Source organism: Euprymna scolopes, chromosome 33, assembly GCF_053919585.1.
Source record: "Euprymna scolopes isolate OS-2025 chromosome 33, ASM5391958v1, whole genome shotgun sequence".
NCBI lineage: Eukaryota > Metazoa > Mollusca > Cephalopoda > Sepiida > Sepiolidae > Euprymna > Euprymna scolopes.
Window position 1 is genome coordinate 5,656,390 of NC_136514.1, and position 18,158 is coordinate 5,674,547.

The 18,158-nt window shown below is 33.4% G+C and overlaps 1 protein-coding gene and 1 long non-coding RNA gene across 4 annotated transcripts in view; both read right to left on the reverse strand.

Moving 5' to 3' along the window:
- The window catches only part of LOC145258119 (PP2C-like domain-containing protein CG9801), a 372,863-nt gene that overhangs the window by 353,876 nt on the left and 829 nt on the right, over positions 1-18,158 (reverse strand). The gene's annotated exons all lie outside the window — the stretch shown is intronic.
- Positions 1,294-18,156, reverse strand: LOC145258121 (uncharacterized). The gene is made up of 2 exons (XR_013864050.1): positions 10,828-18,156; positions 1,294-10,127 (listed from the first exon to the last, which is right to left on the reverse strand). It is a non-coding gene; the product is annotated as an uncharacterized LOC145258121 (long non-coding RNA).

The window sequence follows — 18,158 nt, forward strand, 5'->3', positions numbered from 1 at the left end:
TTGTAGTTGTTCCAAAAATCAATGTCGAATCTAGGTCAAACAATCAAATTTTTTTATATTGAACCAATTGCCATTACGTGTTTTTATTTATTTGCCTACCCATAAGAGCAAACTTAGACACAAGATCATTTTTATTATGTTGGGAAAATCCCCCCCCCTCCAAAAAAAAAAAAAAAAATGGCATTCTGAACTAGAATAAAAATTGCCTCAATCTAGAAGGATTTGTTGAACATTAACAGAATAGAGCATCGAAACATACTACACATTATTCCTAGCCAAAACGATGCACAATGTTATGATTTTATGTTATTTTTCTACCCAAACTGCCGGGTATGTGCCATTGTGTGCGCAATTATATACTGGTATGAAAATATAATTAGCCTGATGATTTGCCCCTGAAATGAAACAGGAACGTTTGTGTAGCTTACTTGCCAAAAGTATATTTTCATATTCCTACTAAACTCTACTCGTGTATTTGGGCACCTAAGTAAATACTGAATAGTATATATATATATATATCTCATTGTTGGCAGAACTCAGATACAAGTCTACATTTACCTCATTAGGATTGAGCCAGCCCCAGCTACAAAAGTGTTTTAGGTGATCCACGAGGCGCAACTTTGTGTTGCGCACACTTCAGATGTCACCATTCGCTGTGGCAATGTGTTTGACATCAGGTTCAGGAAAGCATCTTGCAGCAACTTGTCAGTACACCATTACATGGAGTATCGTCTTTTCGCCTATTTATTGAGTTTATTCGGGGGTGCATCTCCCCTCAGTGAATTAAATGCGCCCCCAAATACCAACCTGGAAATTTCTACGATTCGGTGCACTACATACAGCACCTTGCCTTCCCAAATGGTCACCCAGGCTCATCGTTGCTTAACTTCAGTGATCTGGCAAGAACCGGTGTGTCAATGTGATTATACTTTATATAATTATAAATATAAAGTAAAGAGAGATTTTCCCCTATTTGTTTGACTGGTATAGCTCCATAAACTGAAACTGCATATAGAATTCCACTTCATATGCACTAGAATCCAATTATTGAAACAGATTTCCAAAAATAATTTTTAGTTTTGTTCAAATTTACTGATGTTTTACATTTTTCCCGCTCAGCCGTTTAGAATAAAATGTTTTCATAAAAACTTGCTATCACATGAGATTTATTGATGATCAAAGTTTTTTATTAGATTTTAAATTTAAGAATTTAAACAAAAAGATTTTATCTGACACTACAGTCTGAAACGCCATGTATATCGGCAACAGGTGTTGTAGGTGTATTTGGTTAGGTTTACATTTTTTTTTTTTTTTTTTTTACCAAAACCTTTTTTCACTCGCATATTTACAAATGCTGATATGAAAAGTATTTGAAAAAAGAAAATTCCTTCTACAGAGTTTAAAAGAGAATTATCTCCCTTACTTTTGATCATACTAAGTCTGAAAAGTCTGGGTCCATTGTTTGCATTGAAAATTGATTAGTGCCAAGACAAGAGGTATGTTAGCCTCAATGTTTGTTTTTTTTTTTTGGTACTTGTAAGGAATGGGTACTCAGATTTCAGAACTTGCAGAGTCAGTTCCTTATAATGATGGAGAATTAAGTCAGTCCTGGAAATGGTCAAATCAGTTTACAATTTAAAAGACATCTTTTCTTTTTTTGAGGAAATTTTGGTACTAGTGCAGAGAGTGATCCGGACGTAAATAACGTTATTATTTAAAAAGCAATTCTTAACATGGGGAAGGGAGGGTGTTTTGTACCTATTCTGTACTTTAACCTTACAATTGAATAAAAAATCATCATAAAACTTTAATTAAACTTGGAAATACGATTTAAAAAATAGCGCGGATCACTCTCTGCACTAAGCACCGAAATTTTTTCAACTTTTTTTTTTTTTTTGGAGGGGCTTAAATTCTTTTTAACTCTAACCTCTTTGCATGCTTAGTGTTGTCTGCCTTCATACATCACTTTCAAGTACTGTTTCTTTTTGTTTTGTTTTTTACAGTAAACAAAATCCTAAAAAATGAAAACCAATTTTCTTTTATCCAAAATTGAATTTCGTGTTCAGTTGTTTAATCAGTTCAACTCAACCAAACAAACCAAGATAGAAGTCTAGAAAGTTGATCTATATGCAGGCTTTGATGTTCCAATCTGCTCAGATGAGAATGTCCATGTAGGACAGTTAAGGTAGCAAGGTCAGTTGGCAGGGTTAGGCCAAGGAAAACATTGGAAAAGGCGCTAAAAATTAATGCAAAAGATGGGCAAATCAAATGTATTAGGGGGGAAAAAGTGCAACAAGTAACGAGGCAGAAGTTATTCACATCCACAATCTGAATATTTGATCAAAACTGATTTAAAATTTTATATGGTTTACAAATTAAATCATTAGTCGTCCTCTACCTGTCACTTTTAACTAGATGCATTTTCACCCATTCGTTCAAGCACTGTTCCTGTCATTCTTTCTTCAGTTGTCCATTTTCACTCCAGCAATCACCAAAACACCACATTTACTTTTTAAGCTACCTTGATTTTTTTTTTTTTTTTTTTGGTGAGGGTGGGGGGTATTGTCACCTCTGAGATTTAAGGCATTATTACTTGCTCTGTTTTACGCTTTCTGGTCAGGAAGTGGATGATCATTTTACATTAACTTTATGTAGTAAAATCAAGTATCACTCTAAACCAAAACGTGAATCAATTTCATGTTTTTCTTTCTTGTTTTCAATGTCTCGTGCTTGTCGGTCAACATGACAGAAAAATAAAGAAATAAGATTTTTTTTACATAAAAATATTTTAAAAAGACAATCACAAAAATTATCGATCGATTCTGGCCTTGAAGAACGCGTTTCTTATTCTCTGAGATTGACAAAAATATGACAAGAACAAGCATGTCTTCAAAGAAAGTCGACCATGAACATTTTCTTGCTCGATAAAATTTTTTTTAATGCTTCGTTCTTTTCTAGAATAATGGCGCATTAAAAAAATCGTTTGGTTAATTTGTAGTACAATCAAAAATGGCTCAAATTAGTTATCCTCTTTCTTTCTCAGATTCGCTCTTCATCACTTCCTAAATCCAATAAGCTCTAACACAGAGGTGTTAACACAAAGAATTTTCAATCAATGGAAATCTTTCTAAGTTCTAAAAAGTAACCATGTCTGTAAAAGTAGTAAGCTAGTGCAAGCTTAAAAAAAAAAATTCTATAAGCCGAAATCACCATTTGTGGTGTGGTCTCTGCCATTGATAGAGGCCATTTTGGATGCCAATAATATCTTTGAGTATTGCAAAGAACCACATCGACGTTTAATATGAATTAATATAAAACAACTCTTATACACAATTCATATTAAACGTCAGTGTGGCTCTTGGCAATACGCCAAAGATGCATCCAAAATGGTCTCTACCAATGCCAGGGACCATGCCACAAATTCTTATATCAGTCAGCCAAATTATTTTTACTGTAAAATGGGATTTAACATTACTTTAAAAAAAATTATTTTTACTGTGAAATGGGATTTAACATTAATTTTAAAAAATTATTTTTACTGTGAAATGGGCTTTAACATTACTTTTAAAAAAAATTATTTTTACTGTGAAATGGGCTTTAACATTACTTTAAAAATAATTAAACCATATCTAAATATATATAAAAAAAAAAAAAAAAAAAAAAAAAAACGAGAAAAATTCAAAACTGTAACTCATAAAAAATCTTATTGTACATGTGAAACGTCGAAATAAAATTCCACCGGAAATATAATCACCATATAATCAGTTTCCTGAAATCATTTTTATGGTGATTGTGCAGTATACTTAAGGAAAAGTGGGTAAAAAAAAAATTACAACAGATAATTTATCAAACGCAAGAAAAATTAATCTATCATCTGGGTAACTTTTCATGGGGGAGGGGATTAAGTGTTTGTCAGAAGAAGGCTTGTATGGTGTGGCGCCTTTCATTGATTTGATGTGAAGGTGCAAATATGTTTCGTTCTAAAAAAAAATTTTTTAAATCGATTTCTCTTTTCAGGTTTGTTTTACAATTCACCAAGATTCAAAAAAGTGGTTAAAAAAAAAAAAAAAAAAATCAAACATAAATATTTCTAAAGGCAATAAGTTACTCTTCTACCTAGCTCGAAAGTTGTTTTTAGTGTTTTTACTTAACGTAAAATAATGCTTATTTGGCTTGGAAAACAATGTCAACTGATGTGGTATGGTACGCAACCACAAGAAAAATGACTGCGTAACAAATAATACATTGCGGCATTTTTTTTTTTTTTTTTTTTTTTTTTTTTGTGGTGGTGGGGGGGGGGGTCGCGTACCAGTTGACATTGCTTGTTTTTCGAACTAAATAAACATTTTACATTAAAAACACTGAAAACCTACCCAGCCAATTAAAAGAATAACTTATCTTGCCTTTGGTAACATTTTGTTATATAATTGTTTTTTGACAACGTTTTCGTATCTCGGTGGATTGTAGAACAAACCGGTTTTCTTTACAGTAACATTTTCGTATTGAAAATGGTTGGTATTCACGACAATGTTGCACATGAAATGTATATTTTAAATTAATGTTTCGAAAGTAACAAACTTTGCAAAGTGAGCCGACAAAGCCAGCTATTAATAAAGATGAAACGTTTTTAACACAATGAGAATCGGAAGAAAAGCTGTCGTCATTGACCTATGAACAACAATTGGGGACAGAATACTAAAAATAATCCTTTTATTTACTTAGGAATGTGGTTTTAGTTAACAAACAAGTCGAAATGGTAGCAGACATTAAAGAAATTATGTTGGCTTCTTTCATGCCACTATTTTTAGAAGTTTTCAATGTCAATTTTCTTTTAGATCTTTTTTTTATTATTATTTGTCCATTACATTAAAAAAAATAAATAAATAAAAATAACATTTACCTTTTAAATATATTCCCAGATACTTTCAGAGGATTTTCATTTTTATGCAAGGTAATTTACAGTTCCGGAAATAGCCGAAGCAATTTATGATATGGAAGTAACCTTTTTTTTAGGGCGTTTTTTCAAATTTATTTTCGGGGGACTTTTTTTTAAAACCCTAACCTAATCCTTGACATGCTTAGTGTTGTCGATACTTATGCACTTATGTTACCGTGCTGAAATAAAACATTATTTTGAAAGTCATTCTTAACATAGGGAGGGCAGGGTGTTTTGTAACTAATTTAACCAGAAAAAAAAAACTATTTAAAAATAGCGCGGTAATAAAAGTGCATAAGCACCGTATCGTCTGCCTTTTTACATTTTTTTTTTTTCGCAGCTTTTAAATCGTACACTGCTTCGTAAATTTCCGGAACTGACTAGAGATTCTCCGTCAGATACTCCATATGAACAAAAACCCTCTGGTGTCTATTCCTTACAAGCAACACGTTATATTTTACTTTAATTCATTCGCTACGAGTTCTCACACTTGCCATGACCAACGATCACTCACTGACAGTAACCTGTGGTTTTCCCTGAGATCCGAGTAAAAATAAATCTCTCCAGATTTCTAGTACTTTCCACTTCTCTCGATAGTAGTCAGCACAAATAACTTCACGTTATCGCAACAGCCATTTATCTTTGATCTCTCACTGGCAACGCTGAGGTTTGGATAGTAAAAAGTTTCCCCAAAGTCCCAGTGCTCTACTTTTTTCCAGTGAAGGTTTGGTTAGTTGTCCCCCTTTCTAGTCCTTCCAGACCCTTTATGATAATGTGGTGTATATGCCAGCATCTATTCAGGAAAAGGGGATTTTTTTTTTTTAAATCGCTCGAGACAAGGCATGAAGGCCACTTGATGTAAAGGAGCTAACAAAATCGAAAGATGATTATTGAAAAGACAGCACAGTGGTAGGTGTATCAGAATTTTTGTAGGAATTTTTGACACCCCTAACACGAAAGTGCGAATAAAATATAAAAATCTTGAATTACATTTTTCGAGGAGTTATAAGCTTGGAAAGATGGGGTGGAATTATTCACTATTTTCACGAAATTTCTGACACACCTAGCACAGTGGGTCCAGAATGCCATTTTTTGGCAATTTGTGTATAAATCAACAAAAAATTATGATATAACATTGTGTGAAGGCTCATTTGAAGACTGTCGTCGAGGTGAATGCACCGAAATAAAAAATATGATAAAGTTTCCTTATTTTCAGAGATCTGTAGCCGAATTTCCATATTTTGGCATTACAGTCACAAAACACAAAATTGGGATATTTCAAGTTTGGGTAAAGATTGAGAGATTCAGCAAGGGTTCGTTTGAAAACTATGGTCAAAGCACTGAAATTAAAATGAAAGTTTCTTCATTTTGGGGAAGGGGGGTCTGGGGCACACTTTACCATACAGCACAGTGCTGAATTGTTCAAAATGAATGGTGGATGAATTTGGGATTGTATTCTGAGGAAGCGTTAGAGGCCAACAACAAGGCCATTCGGAACTGTCTGGAATACCTTAGTAGGAAATGCGATGGCAGCAAGCAAATCAAAAACGTTCACCATCGATCAAATCCATATCTGATATACGCAACATCAAAGTGTACTGGATCAAAGTTGTGTGCAATAAACAAATCGTCTGATCACACAGTCTGAACTTATGACGCACATCATTTGAAAATCGATGAAATTAATTATTTTTTAACTCCGACATGTTCTTCACTCATCTTTGAATTTTTTTTTCAAATTTGCTTTCTATTTATTTGTTGACTTTTGTAGGGTTCAATCTCAAATGCAAATTATGTTAAAATGAGTATATGATTTTCAATATCTATACTATTAATATCGTCAAATTAGCTTGATTTAAGAGCATTTGAGATCCTGGGAAAAGTTCAATAAGCAATATTTGACCGGATTTCAAAATTCTGATAAATTTCGACCTTAACACTGGCATTTTCACTCCTGAATATCGTCAGGTGATGATTATTTGACAAACTAGATTTGATCGTCCTGTGACATTGAATCATGTAGGTATAGGTTGAAAATTTAGAATATATATGCTTTACTCCTGTCCACAATTCGTCTTCCAAGTGTAATTTGAGGTTGAATGCAAATATTTGGCAGATTTTCTCACAAAAAAATGGCTTTTTTTTCTTTTTTTTTTTTTTTTTGGACTATTCAAGCTTACGAAAAAGGGTCAGAATCAATTTTCTTAATGATTTCATGGTACATCTATAATATAAATCTCACCTGTCTGTATGTATGCCTAAAACTTGACAGCACTGACGGATTTTCACGAGATCGGTATCATTTGAAAGCTCAACCCTTCAAACGACAAATATCTAAAAATTGTCCAAAAACTAATTTGTTCACTCTTAGCTGGGCACTTTTCTACAGGGAGGGGTCGCTTTTTTCACCGATATTTTCGAAAGTCATCTCTTTTCAATTGTCTAGCCTCAATTTTAGCCGATGTCACTTCCAGTTTGACAACTGGCGTAACAACTGGCGTAACAGCTGACGTGTAGGTAGAAGGAAAACAGTGAGCAGGAAGAGAGTTCCAAAACATTGCAGGTCTTGGAAATTTCGGCTTCAGTTTTCTTGGTTCCTTGTGGTCATATTCCGTTTTAATTCTTTTGCAATATGGGCAAACAGACATATTGACTTATCCCATCATGGCCAACATAAATAGAAGGCCGTTCCATTAAAGTCATATAACTTGCTGACGTCAAAGGATAAAGTACAATGACCACAGTTAAATCGATAGACAACTATTATGAGGATTATTTTAAAATAGGTACATTTTTAAATTAATAGTTAGATGCACTTTTAAAAAATAAAATGTTACTGCAGTATTTTCCATAAAAAACAAGTCCAAATGTAAGATAATTACTTATCTTTTGAAAAAGAAAATGCAATCATTTTTTTTAACCAATTTTATAAATCCTTGGTAATTTTTGAGAAAATAACTATCCTCGCAATAGTTGCCTATCGCTTAACCATGCCCATTGTACTTTATTCTGTGACGTTAGCAGGTGACGTGACTTTAATGGAACGGGCTTCCATTTACGTTGACCACGCCTGAATAAGTAAATGTATGTTTACCGCAGTTTTCGAAGTTTATGTTATTATTTATTTATATATTTTACCAACTATATCTATACGGTGTTGCCCAGGAGTGTACACTTTCATTTTGATCTCTCTCTCACACACACACACACACACACACACACACACACACACACACACACACACACACACACAAAATGTTTACATTTCAGGAAACAAGGAATATCGATCGCATGTTTAGTATTTATTTGCTACCCCACGAATATAAAATGTGACACGAGGTCGTTTTTAATGTGGGGGAAAACGAGCTTCCCAAAAAGGGGGCACTCTGGCAGGGTCCAAATAAATAGCAATTGTCTGATATGAAGGGTTGCCCCCACATTGACCAAACCTAATTACTTTAAGTGCAGCATCTAAAGAACATATACTACACTTTTGTTCCTAGGCCAAGAAGGCCGGGAGTAGGCTCCTTCGCATGTTTTGGGAAATGTTGGAATTTGGAATTTAAATCACTTAAATACGTTCGCGTTTTCTTTTCTTATATTTAAATAACTTATGCATAAAAAATATATAAAAAATAAACATTATATAAAACCAACTTATCTTGCATTTGGTAACATTTATTTGTTTATATATATATATATATATATATATATATATATATATATATATATATATATAAACAAACGAGGACGCATCACAGACCGTCTGAAACGCGCGTAAACGATTTCAATGACTTAAAAACATTATTACAATGATCCAAACATAATTCTCAATGAAAAACCAAGACACGGAATAATAAAATAATGTTAAAAAATACACATTGTTGGTGACTACTCCCTTATTTAAATATATATATATATATATATATATATATATATAGGATTGATATGTAGTTTGCTTGAAGCATTGTGTGGGATAGGTATGTAGTAGAGATTTAGAAGGCTATCACAATGCGAGGAATGAAATATAGTCGTTGTTGGTGAAAGAAGACGAAAACAAGTGTCGATTTACAAATCCATAAGTGCATACATATATGTCTATATATATACATATATTTATTCAGTTGTATTGGATACAAATGTCTTGTTATGTCTGCGACAATATCCATTATTAATTTCGGAAAAACTTCCCTTTTCAAATGGTAGACGTGACAGATCGATTCAAAGCATGCTTTGAATCGATCTGTCACGTCTAGCATAGTCTTCTAAATCTCTACTACATATTATATGTGGATTATTGACCTTTTTTTTGTGTTGTTGTCTTTAGTACAAAATACCTAAATTATTTATTCGATTTTTGGTAAATTTTTACTTAATTTCCACCTTAACAATTACCTTTAAAATGAAGACTGTTATAGGTTTTTGGGTATGCTGAAAACGAACATCGCATTTAAATTTTCCGCAAACAAGTAGTTTTCCGGATATTAAGCAATTTAATCTCTTATGTTATAAGTAATGGCCATCATTGTATGCGCAAAACTACTTATTTGCGGAAAATTTAGATGCACTATTCGTTTTCAGCATACCTGAAAACATGAAAAACAAAATCGTCATTTTAAAGATGAAGTAAAAATTTACCCGATTTTTATACATACTTTTTTTTTTTTTTAATTTTTACAAATCAAGCTTATTCACGACATGCAAAATATTTTATCCAATAGTTTTAGACAAGATTATTTTGTTAAACCTTCCCCTATGATGCATAACAATAAATTGTTAATTTAATCTGTAATCATATTAATCATTTTTATGATCTGTGAAAAAGAATAGATTTAAACAGATTTAAACTTAATTTTTTTAAATGGGGTGGATTGCTTTTTAAAAGTGACATAATCAGATTTAATCTACTTTATTAGGTTTTGGTATTTTCATGAGAGGGGATCCATATCGGCCTGAATGTTTATTTATGAAACAAATTAGAAGCATCCAAGTCATCATCAATTAGTACAGACATTAAATGAAACAACTTTTTTCATTTTTTTTTTTTTTTGTGAAAGTTTAGCGAGTGGGGGGGGACATAGATTGGGGCTCAGTCGAGCACTTGCCATGGGAATAACAATAAAGTAGAGACTGGCTCGCAACCTCTCTTCTGTGAGAAAGAGGTTGCAGAGAAGAGAAAAGGACATCCTCACTAAGCTACAAAATCTATTTTGAGCTCTGTCAAGGCAGGATAAATCCTTTCTAGCAGCTCCTGTCCAGATATGGCAACAGTACTCCATCCTTGGACGTACCTGACTCTTATATAGATAAAGAATTGCATCAACAGTGAGATATCTACTGGATCGATAGAAGGATCCCACCATTTTTCCAGTGACCATGGCAACAGATTTGATGTACGTGTTCCATTTCAGATCAGGAGTAAAGGTCAAGCCCAGAAGCTTGTCAAAACATGGAGCCTCCCCAAGATGAGAGCCATTCCAATTGATGTCAGATGGGGATCAGAGCGTTGATGATGTAAAGAGAAGTTTGATTTTAGATGCATCAAAAGTAACTAGCCACCTCTTTCCCCATTGTACCACGTGCTCAAAATCAGAGAAGAGAGAATCAGAGAGAACTTAGTCATTTACAGCCTTTGAAGTGCTGCCATAGATGTTAATGTCTATGAATGATCTAAGGATGTGTTTTGGGAGATCATTAATGTAGATCAGGAACAGTTGGGCCCAGGATGGACCCCTGAGTGACTCCAGCATTAATACTGTGAGCTTTCAATTTCTGCCCATCAACCACTACTCTTATGATCTCCTATCAGAGAGAAATGATTTAATAATTGAGAAAACATTTCCGGCTATACCCTAGCTGAAAATCTTGTGAAGTAAGTCTTTATGCCATACTCTATCAAACCCCTTTGATATGTCAAAAGCCTCTATCGAGAGATTCGCTAAGCCTATGAGATATAACTGTTAGCACATCTGCTTTAGATCTAGCAGAACGGAAACCATATTGCAAGTCACTAAGGTTATTTCTGCCGAGGTGGTTGACTATTTAACACAGATTCCAGCAATTTATTCATGATGCACAGGAGACTAATTGATCTGTACTGAGAGGGAAATGACCAATCACCTGAATTCTTAGATACCGGGCATACTGATGAGGTTTTCCAGAGTGTTGAGAAGCAATTCTCATTAAGACAATGCTTTAACAGCTTTGTAAGTATGGGAGCTAGTTCTGGCTGGAGCTTTTTCAGCACTCTAATTGGGATGCCGTCAGTTGCTTTACTGGGATCAAGTTTCTTGATTAGCTTGGCAACAACATGCACAGATTTGTATGTCGCATAGTATGTTTTCTGTTACAGGAAGAAATACGGAGAGTTAATGGCCTTGGTCGTATAGGGTAGAATTAGCTGCAAAGTTCTTGGCAAAGAGTTTGAATTTGATGCTGATGAAGTCTGTTGATGATGGTTGGGATGGAGCACACACTTCTGTTCAGGACCCTGTTTGCTATTTGCCAGAACTGGTGGGAACCAAGCCGCTGTTCAGCTACTTTGGATTTAACGGACTGAGCATACAATGGTTGCTGTCAGTCCTGAAAGCGGCTTTAGTCTGAGTACATCTATTATGTTGGAAACAATGGAAAAAGTGATTTCTGTGTGCAATGGCTGCAGCATATTCTGGAAAGAACCATGGCAGGTTGTTAGGTGTTTGTTGGAATTTTTTGGAGGGTATAAATCGGTCTATACCTACAATTAACCATTCTGTCAGATCTAATACTATAGAGGACACATTCTTTTTAAACATGAAAGGCAGAGGTAGATCAGATATAAATGTGCAGAAGCTATCCCAGTCATCCATAGAGTATCGATACACTGTACGACAGAGATGTACACCTGAAAACTTCTTACATTTCATTTTTATCTTAACTAATACAACCGAGTGGTCAGAAGATCTCAGTGGAGACAGAACGGAAGATGAACATAGCTCAGGACAACTTGTGAGAAAAAGGTCTAGAAGACTTGCATACTGGCCGTCAGTGTCGGGCACACGGGTGGGTTCAGGAACAATCTGAGTGAGGTCATCAGCAATGAAGAAACCGTGACGGAACCTCCGCTCATCATCTGTCGAAATTGTGGACATTGAAGTCTCCACAGATATGAATTTTTGCCAAAGCATGAGCAGACAGGATGTGCTCAATTTTCTCAGATATGCTTTTAAAGACAGTAACTCCGCTGTTGTGGGGCAATAGAGGGTAAATATAAATGCAGTGGTGTAAGCAAGTGCAACCTGGAAACACATATAAGGTAAATTAGGATCTTCTCTAGAGATATCCCTGCCACATGGAAAGCCATCTTTAATGTAGGCACATATTCCATGCCCATGGTGATCTCGGGGTCAGATTTGGATGCTAAGTTAGAGTATCCTTTAAGAATTACAGCGAAATTGAGTTGCAGGAACTTAGCATCAGAGTAATTCCTATTTTAGTCACCTAAATTTTCTATTTAAAGAAAAAGTTTATGAGTTTGAGCCATCGTTCTTACTTAGCTAGCCACTTCTAGATTTGTTTATAAAAATGACAACTATAGTTTTTCCATTTCAGCATTTCACGTGCACATGGTAGCCATTTTGAAAATATTAAAAAAAAAAAAAAAAATGATTACTTGTTCCGTCCTATTCCTATGCTGAGTGATTTAAAATTGAGTATCATTTTTATTTTAATAAAGTGAACAAAATATTTTTTTTTATTTCATTTTAATTTTTCCAGGTATTTCCTGGATTTTCACGCGTAATCGATTGAGAATTAAAAACAGATTCTCGTTTTATTTTTATTTTTTTTGTATTTGTTTAGTTTAATCAAGATATTAAAAAAATGAAAATATTGGAAAGAATTATATTGTCCGTACTCATTATGGAATTAAGCTTTCATTATAAAAAAAAAAAAAAAAAAAAAAAAGCTCACTAAATTTGATCAAGTTTTTTTTTTTTTTTTACAGAGGAAAATAAAATTTTATCGATTGTGTCGCGGCCTCTTGCCTATTTCGCGGACGAGGAGGGGCGGGAGCGCTAATGGAGATAATTCCTATCACCGCTAAAAGTTTAAAACTTGACGAACTTATTTTGAAACATGGGCGCAGAAAAATATCGTAGTTTTTTTTCACTTATTTTATAGGGGTTCTCTGTCCTCTTTTAAACCTTTTTATTTTGTCCTTTGTTAAATCACACTTTCGTTTAAAGGCACCCCGTTCTCGTCCGCGAAATATGCAAGATGGCCGCGACACGATCGATCTCATTGAAATTTAATTTTCCTCTGCATAAAAAAAGAAACTACTTGATCAAATTAAGTGATATTTAATGAAAACTTAATACCATAACGACTACGTACAATATAATTTTTCAATATTTTCACTTTTTAATGCCTTGATTAAACAAGTGCCATTTATTTTTCATTGGGAGCTTGGGGATAAGTGGTAAAAATGGAAAAATTCTGAATTTTAAAACGCGATACGACAAATCGAAAATCAATTTATTTTTGTTTTTTTTTTAAGAAGCCGGTATTTTGGGTCCAAATCGAACGAAGGATCTTTTTCAATCAACAAAAATTTTCAAATTCACAATTAAAATGGTAAACAATTTAAGGTCGATAAAAATTATTGATTTGTTATTTTTCAAAATAAAGACCGTTTGGTGTTTGTTAAGAAAGAGTCGACAGATCGATTTTTTTTTAATCAACAATACTTAATTCTCATGTCGAAATAGCAATACATTAAAAAATTATGGAAATTCAGAGTAGAAAATTACTTATAAGTTAAAAGTAATTTTTACGGAAAATTGAGGAAAATGGCATTTTCCCTAGATGTGAACACCTTGAAGATTGCGAATGCAGAGGAGATATTTATCTCCCTTTTCACAATTTTAAAGCCGATAGCGATAGGACTTTTTTTCTTTTCTTTTTTAACTAAAACACACAATAGCAATTCTTTTACTCCATGGATTTTCGTAATTTTGGGATATATTACTATTTTCGGCATGACAAGTAAGTAAACCACATATTTAAAAAAATCGATCTGTTGATTATCTTAACAAGCATCGACCGTTTTCTTAAAAACTGAACAATGAGTAATTTTATTACGGTTATCTTTACGATTACTGTTTCCACTTTACTTCTGGTTGTTTCTTCGTTTTTAGTAGATTTTTTTTACGGTATTTTTCTGTATTAAATTGTTAAGTGAAAGTACAAAAAAAAGAAGCCCCTTCTTCCCCATGCTAAAAGATTTTCGAAATAACGTTATTATGAAAGAACATGGGAGGGGGCAACCGGAAGTAAGGCGGAAACAGTAATCATAAAGATAACCTATAAATTTATTTACTAAATGTTAATCGAAAAAGAATTCAAAACATAGTAATAATTATATTTTCATCAAATTTTCAATGTCTTGCCTAAAAATACAAATTGTTTCAGTCAAAATTTGTAGGAAAATTCTTTTAATTCTGAAATCCTCATTTTTATTTAACTTTTATCTGTATTAATAAAAATGGGTATGTTTTTTTTTTTGTTTTTTATAGAATCACTCCCGTTCCGAAAACAAAGTTTTTTTTTTGTTTTTTTTCTTCTTTTTTTTTCGGTTGTTAAAACTGATTAATAAGACTATGTTATTATGGTTAGGGTTCATTTAAGGTTAGTATTATAGATTGATTCCCCATATTTTCTTCGGAAAATTATTTCTATGATGATAATTAGAAACGGGAGTGATTCTTTAAAATTACCTAAAATTTTAAAACAATTTCATGTGTGTGTGTGTGTGTGTGTTTTCGCGATTAACGCGACTTTTTTATAGTTATTTTATTATTTTTATTATTATTATTATATATCGAATGGCATTTGATTTCGATAATCGAAATTAAAATGAGTGAAAACTAAAACCACGACAGCACTTTTTATGCCCGCCACCAATCACAAAAACAAAATATTGTAGCATTGCCAAATAAAAATATTCAGGGCAAATGTAAAAATAAACACCGGTTTTCATTTATTTAATATTCAAAGCAAGTGATTTTTTTCCCCTCGATTTCAAATGGTTGTCATTGATTGCTTATTTTGAGTCACATGAGACAAATCCTTGATTGTAATTTTATGATTTGTGACGATGCTCACGATGCCAACCATTTTACTGTGTGCGTGATTTAGGGTTAGGGTTTAATAATGGATTAACGTGATTATGGCGTGATGGTGTTTACTTTAGGAACCACGAACGTTCGAAATTCGAATGTGATGTTTGAAGCCTTTAAACTGTCGATAAGAGTAAATTCTGGCTTAAATTGAGATTTGAAAGAGAAAGTCAACTATTATGATTTACACCAGAGAGTTCCTAAGCCACGCCACCAGCACCACCCATACATGGAGTATTGTTGCCACATCTGGGATGGAGTGCCACTCTTAGACAATGTTTTAAAAAAAAAAAAAAAAGAGGGCGAACCTGAACGAGAATTACCCCCCCCCCCACACACACACACACATTCACACACTTTAATTTTAGTCGGTATTCTGCAGTTGGTGTTTTTTACGATTTAACCCAGCGTAGTATAAACACCCCCAACCTCCCCATGTTAAGAACGGCTTTTGGAATAAAGATTTCCAACCTCGAAAATTATACTATAAAAATGACAAGGGGAGTGATTATTCTCGTTCAGGTCCGCCAAAAAGAGTCAAATCTATTAGGCCCCGCAGTCCCGCACTATTAACCAAACTCCAACCCCTGTCCCATCGCCACCGTGTCGTCTGTGCCTGTTTTACAAGTACTTAATGGAATATGCTCTGATGAACTCACTGTGCCCCCTCCACCTATATATTCTCAACAAGCAGCAAAATCACACTTCTTCACCATTGAACTCCCTAAATGCCAGAATGCCTGCTCCTCCGCCTCCGCTAATAGTTTCTTCTGTCGGACTGTTTAGTGTTTATGTACTCGCACTGTTTTTGTGTTTGTTTTTTTTAATAGTATTTTCAAGTTAAATCAAAGTTTTGCGATATCTTTTTTTTATTATTAAATTGTTAGATGAAAGTACAGAAAAGTTACAAAACGCTCCTCTCATGTTAAGAATAGCTTTCGAAATAACGTTATTATTTCAGCACGCTACAATAAGTGTATAAGTACCTAGATTTTGGAATTCCCTCTCTGTTTCCTGCTTCTTTGACCTTGTACCGTAACTTGTAGTGTGAACAGACATCTCGCTGCTCAGCTCCCCCTAAACAGAATCTCTTTACGTCCAAATCGCAAACTCCTTGTTTTGTTTGGAAGTGAAAAAAAAAGTAAAAGAAAAAAAAAAATGCAACCCAAAACAAAAATTTTTTACAGGTGCCTATAATCAAATCAGAGAATAAATCAATCATTTCATCTTCATTAATTTACAAATACACGATTTTATTTTATTTCTTTTGAGAAGTCTAAAATATGGGACTGCATTGTTTTGGGCCAAATTAGTTATAAATTAATTTTTTTTTAATCTATTAATAAAAACTGGTAACAACTTGTTGACTGTCTGGGTGGGTGGGTGTGACAAACACGTTATTTTGTTTATTTACTATCGAGTTATTTTTTTTTAATAAACAAAATGGCATAAACGATGTTCCTATTTACTGGCCTCCCCACGAGGGCAGAGTTAAACACAAGGCCGGTTTGAAGGTGGGGGAAATACATCTCCTCAAAAAGGGGCACTCTGGATAGGAACAAAAATTTAAATTGCCTCAGTCTAGAAGGATTTCTCCTCCACTGATCAAGGACAGAAAAGGTGAAGTGTAGTATCAGAACAGATACTACACTTTGTTCCTAGGCATAAACGAGGTTTCCGAAAAAGTTTCGAAACTAAATCCACTACAATGCATTTCGATCTCTTCGTAAACAAGTCAGTCATTTTAATCTTTCAGAGAAAAAAGAAATGGTATTTACGTACTGAGGTTACCGTGCTATTTTTAAATAGTATTTTCAAGTTAAATTCAAGTTTTAGGATGTCTGTTTTTATTAAATTGTGAAGTTGAAGTACAGAATAGCTAAAACACCCTCCCCTCCCCATGTTAAGAATGGCTTTCGAAATAACGTTATTATTTCAGTACGGATCAATAAGTGCAGTAGTACCATTTTTTTATTATTAAATTGTTAGATGCAAGTACAGAATAGTTACAAAACACCCTCCCAGTGTTAAGAATGGTTTTCAAAATAATAACGTTATTTATTTCAGCACGGTAACATAAGTACAAACAAAATGAATTTCGGTACTTGTGTATTTTTGGGTACAGTGGCAGTGCTGACTGCTGAAATAGTAATATTTTGGAAGCCCTTCTTAACATGGGGAGGATGTTTTGTAACTATTCGGCGCTTCCACCCAATAATTTAAAAACAAAAGAAAAGGATATCGTAAAACTTGAATTAAACCTGACAAAACTATTTGATACCAAAAATTAAAATACATAAGCACTAGGATTTTTTTCGTGACCCTTTGAATTTTGAAAGCGATTCTGAATCCTTTAAACTGTCGATCAGACAGCAAATTCTGGCTTGCATTGAGATTTTAAAGGCGAGTGTGACAAGTATTACGGTTCAACAAAGGAAAACGTGACTTTTCACACGCGCTCCTGTCGTATAAAAGAATACATTCATTTCGTCCCTCATTAATTTACTTTTATTTTATTTTTTGTTTTTTTGTAAATTTTTACTTGCTTTCCACCTTAACATTTTCCTTTAAAATGACGACCATTATAGGTTTTCGTGTATGCTGAAAACGAATATTATGTTTAAGTTTTCCGCAAGTAAGTAGTTTTCTGGATATTAAGAAATGTAATTCTTTATGCTAAAAGTGGTGGCCATTGTTGTACGCGCATATATATATATATATATATATATATATATATATATATATATATTGTTATTACAAGTTGAATTCAATTATTATAGTATCATTTTATTTATTAAATTCTTAGGTGAAAACACCGAATAGTTAAAAACCCTACATTCCCTCATATGTAAAGAATGGCTTCCTAAATAATGTTATTACGTTAGGACGGTCCGTACAAGTATTTTTTGTTGTTTTTTTTTTTTGTCTTTGTTTTTGTTTTTTACTCCTGCTTTAAAAAATTAAAAACATATTTTAAACTTATGGTTATAACAAACCATTAATAAATAGTTGTTTAAAATGGCGATTAGGTGAATAAAACAAAATAAAAATAGATTTAAATTTAC